The sequence below is a fragment of the Saccopteryx bilineata genome, chromosome 7, assembly GCF_036850765.1.
Source record: "Saccopteryx bilineata isolate mSacBil1 chromosome 7, mSacBil1_pri_phased_curated, whole genome shotgun sequence".
Classification (NCBI taxonomy): domain Eukaryota; kingdom Metazoa; phylum Chordata; class Mammalia; order Chiroptera; family Emballonuridae; genus Saccopteryx; species Saccopteryx bilineata.
Window position 1 is genome coordinate 41,321,963 of NC_089496.1, and position 5,016 is coordinate 41,326,978.

At 43.0% G+C, this 5,016-nt stretch overlaps 1 non-coding gene across 1 annotated transcript; it reads right to left on the reverse strand.

The window, feature by feature from the left end:
- Positions 1 to 4,590: 4,590 nt before the first annotated feature.
- TRNAN-GUU (transfer RNA asparagine (anticodon GUU)) lies at positions 4,591 to 4,666 on the reverse strand. The gene has a single exon. It is a non-coding gene; the product is annotated as a tRNA-Asn (tRNA).
- Between the last annotated feature and the right edge of the window lie 350 nt (positions 4,667 to 5,016).

Sequence of the window (5,016 nt, forward strand, 5' to 3'; positions counted from 1 at the left end):
ACTTAATATTCTAGAATTTTGTTTAGTAAAGACCCAAGAAAAAAAATAAGTATATGTGTCATAGAAGAGGCCACAAAGATATTGTTTGAATGATACGGTTGCTAGTAAATATAGCAAATAACAATATCTATTTGTATAAATAGGATAGTTTGATAAGACAACCAGTTATAAAATATTCAAAAACACTTTTCTCCAAATATAATGCAAATTTTATGTATAATGAAAAAATATTCTATTCCCAAAGCACAACAAAAACTTACAACACATAAGAATTAATTTAAAAGGGAAGATAGAGAACCTACTTATTTATTTATTTATTTTGTATTTTTCTGAAGCTGGAAACGGGGAGAGACAGACAGACTCCCGCATGCGCCCGACCGGGATCCACCCGGCACGCCCACCAGGGGGTGACGCTCTGCCCACCAGGGGGCGATGCTCTGCTCCTCCGGGGCGTTGTTCTGTTGCAACCAGAGCCGCTCTAGCGCCTGGGGCAGAGGCCAAGGAGCCATCCCCAGCGCCCAGGCCATCTTTGCTCCAATGGAGCCTCGCTGTGGGAGGGGAAGAGAGAGACAGAGAGGAAGGAGAGGGGGAGGGGTGGAGAAGCAGATGGGCACTTCTCCTGTGTGCCCTGGCCGGGAATCGAACCCGGGACTTCTGTACGCCAGGCCGATGCTCTACCACCGAGCCAACCGGCCAGGGCCCTACTTATTTTTTTTTAAGAAACCAAAACCTTTTGTAATATGAGCTCAGTGAAAGGGAATGAACAGTGTTTTCAGTGCTTTCACTGTATGAACTTATTTAGTCCTCACCACAACCCTGGGAGGTGCACATGGTTCTTCATTTCACAGATGAGAAGACTGAGGCACAGAGAAGCTAAGTGTCTTACCCAGGGTTACACAGCCAGTAAGAGATAGAGTGGGATTTGGGCCCAGGCAGTCTGGCGCCAGGTTAATAACCACTCTGCCATGTTGCCAGTGAATTGGTAGAATTCATGTATCCAACACAAAGTCATTTTTAAAAATAGACAAAACAACAGACCAGGAACCTAAAGAAGCAAATCACAACAAAGTCCATGTATCTGAACTGTAAAATACATGTAAACATATTCAGATTCATAATCTAAGAACTGCCATATTATAAATATTAAACACTGAGATACCATCTTATGCCTATCAAATTGAAAAAAGTTAAAAAGTTAAGTGCCTGCTATTGACCACAGACTTGAGAAAGGGACCTTTTCCTTCCTTGATGGTGGGAGAGCAAACAGGTCACTTATAGGAAGGGAACAATGCCATCGTTTCCCAAAAGTCTTAACATGCACATGCCCTTTGACCCTACAGTTTCACTTCTAGGATTTTATTGTGAGGAAAATGCCAAATGAATGCAAAGATGTTCATTGCAATATTATATGTAATATTCAACATGGAAATAATTCATCTATGTCCATGTAATTGAGCTAATAAAATCTATTTTTGAAATGTTGTAAAATATATTTTTGACATGAATAATATGGGAAGATGGATATAACACATATCCAAATTTTATTTTGTTTTATTTTTTTTAATTAATAGTTTTTTTTAAGATTTTATTTATTCCCTTTTTTTTTTCAGAGAGAGGGATAGACAGGGACAGAGAGATGAGAAGCATCAATCATTAGTTTTTCATCGTGCGTTGCAACACCTTAGTTGTTCATTGATTGCTTTCTCATATGCCTTGACCGCGGGCCTTCAGCAGACCGAGTAACCCCTTGCTCGAGCCAGCGACCTTGGGCTCAGCTAGTGAGCTTTTTTTCAAACCAGATGAGCCTGCACTCAAGCTGGCAGGTTCGGGGTCTTGAACCTGGGTCTTCCGCATCCCAGTTGGATGCTGTATCCACTGCGCCACTGCCTGGTCAGGCTCTTGATTCATTTTTGAGAGGGGAGAGAGAGAAAGGAGGAGGAGCAGGAAGCATCAACTCCCATATGTGTCTTGACCGGGCAAGCCTAGGGTTTCAAACTAGAGACGTCAGCATTCCAGATCAACGCTTTATCCACTGCACCACCACAGGTCAGTCAACATATATCCAAATTTTAAAATGTTATAACATAGAAAGCACAGTGCAAGAGCTCTTTGGTAATAGAAGTTAAAACGCATATATATAGGGTGGGGCAAAAATAGATTTACAGTTGTGAGTAAACACAGTTTATTCTTGTATTATTATTTATTAACTGTGTTATTTTCTGCACAAACAACTGTAAACCTACTTTTGCCCCACCCTGTACATATATGTGTACAAGTGTTGACTTCTGCATAGTAGAATTATGAATACTTTTTCCCTTGTGCTTTTGGGTGCTTTCCAAATTTTCTCCATTATGCATGTTCTGTAAATGAGGGCAACACTCATTCTTAAGAAAACGGGAAAATGAAGCAGGAAGTCATTTTTCCAGCCAAGAGGAATGGACAGAACACAGTGTCGGATCACCAGAGAAGAGATCGGAGCCAAACAAGGCTATCGGTTTAGAAAGAGAGGAGAAGCTGCTTCTCAGAAAGAAGCGACAGGCAACAGGCTTGCTGCTCACCCCTTTGACGGGATTCTGACAGCATACAAAAAAAGAGGATAGGAAAGGATTCTGCATTCAAGATATTGGCCAGCCTCACCCTGACTAGCATAGCAAAGAACACTGATGAGAAATCTAAGCCAGAATAGGGGGAAGGCAATTCTCATAACCTTTCTTGGATAAGGACTTAATTCACTAATGCCTTCAGCGGGAGGAAAAGGAAGTGGGTGTGAGTACTTGACTGAAAATCAGTGCTGATGTGTTGTACGTAGAGGTAAGCTAGAGTTAACTGCACAGTCAGTTCTATCAAGCTCCATTTCACGGTATATTCTCCATTAATCCCAAGTGACCTTTTGGCTGTCTTCAGAGGTTAGAGATAGAGGCTCCTCCATGTGTCTGAATGAGCCTGCCAAACTTCAGACCAAATTTCTCACGCCTGGATTGCCAAACCTTCACAGAATGCTGTTGTACTAATGGATTCTTCTATTTTTTTTAGTGTTTCCTAAGAAAAAACTCTGGCCTAATGCCATCACTCACAAATTTAGTTGAACTTATATTGTAAGCGCAGGAAACAGGTTGTTGGCACTGCTGGCTGGAGCTGGAGCTGGAGCTGGAGCTGGAGGTTGGAGGTTGGAGGTTGGAGGTTGGAGGTTGGAAGCAGGAGAGAAAAAGGTTCAGTCTTAGCAAAGAAAAAACAATAGCATCACTTTCAATTTTTTCCACCAGTTACATTAAAATAATTAAAATCTCAGTTGCAAATTTCAACACTGAAAGAGAATAATTTTAGTGTTATATGACAGATAAATCAGAAATGAACTATGCAATCATTCAGGGATTGTGGGGCGGTGGGGGGGGCACGTATCACAGAGAAGGACTCTTAGTTTGAAGAAGCTAGGATAGAAGTGATACAGGAAGGTTTAGAAACAGGTGATGTGTAAATGCCAGAAGAAACAGGTAAGACAGTGCAAGGTTATTAGGTTACGAAGAGCAGTCTCTTCTCCTCCCATACCCATAAAGGATAGAAGAGAAAATGATCTTAGTGAAGCAAGAGACTTCTGACTGGCAGGAGGGTTTGACACATGGTTTTCTGAGTGTGGCCATGGGGCTCCTGTCCCCCAGAGATGTTTAAGAGCAGGAGGGTGCAAGCCCCGCACCGGCACAGCAGAGCAGAAACCTTGCCAGTATGAAGACACGTGCTCTCCGATGTTATAGGGGGCTTGTTGGTCCTGTGTTTCTACATCCAGTGGATAGATACTTATTTTCAGATTCTGCTATTACTTCTCTGCATTGACTTGCACCATCACATATCTCTACACCCCATGACACGTTTTTCTTCTTTATTTTACTATTAAATTGGGGGAAAGGGAAGTTACTCAAGTATGCCATCCCTAGCTGTGGCTATATCAGGAAGAACTCTTTCCCTGGTGGGATGACTGGTACAGCCTGCATGCAGCCTTCTCTTTTCAGCCAATCAACCATGCATCTCTGTAAGTGCCCAGCCCCGTCTTCTCAGCAGCCACTGAAGGTGATCTGCTGGCCGTAAAGAAAAAAAAAATAAGGTGGAGGGAAAAATTCATTACACAGCTTGTTTTATAGAAGTGTGATGTGTGTGTAAATATACGGCTGGGGTTGAAGACAAATTATGGAAACTTAATTAGGGAAGTTAACAGGACAAAGAGGTGAGGAAAGAAGCAGCACAGATCTAAAGACTAAAAATAATCTGCTTCTTGTCACAAGTGTACTTTTTTCCTCAAAATAATTTTTTTTTTTTGCATTTTTCCGAAGCTGAAAATGGGGAGGCAGTCAGACAGACTCCCGCATGCACCCAACCGGGATCCACCCGGCATGCCCACCAGGGGGGATGCTCTGCCCCTCTGGGGCGTCGCTCTGTTGCATCCAGAGCCATTCTAGCACCTGAGGCAGAGGCCACAGAGCCATCCTCAGCACCCAGGCCATCCTTGCTCCAATGGAGCCTCGCTGCGGGAGGGGAAGAGAGAGACAGAGAGGAAGGAGAGGGGGAGGGGTGGAGAAGCAGATGGGCGCTTCTCCTGTGTGCCCTGGCCGGGGATCGAACCCGGGACTCCTGCACAACAGGCCGACGCTCTACCACTGAGCCAACCGGCCAGGGCCTCAAAATAATTTTTTATTACTCTAATAATTGGCCACGAGCTTAGCAGGGTTGGTTGGTTGGTTTTGTCCAATTTACTATTTACTTAAAATAGTTCATATTTTTTACCAAATACAAACTGTCACCAATATAGACAATCTCAGCTGACCCTCATCAGACACTACTGGATGGGTCTTCTTTTAGGAAGACAAACCTCTCTCCTAGCTATCACAGCCCTCAGAATCCATCAACAAAATTTCTAGCCATTCTTATAAATCATTTACAAAAAGACAGCAATCCAAGACAAAAGTCAGTCGAGGACATGAACAGAGAAAGGGAACACTGGCCAATAAAGCGTGCACATGGTGTTCA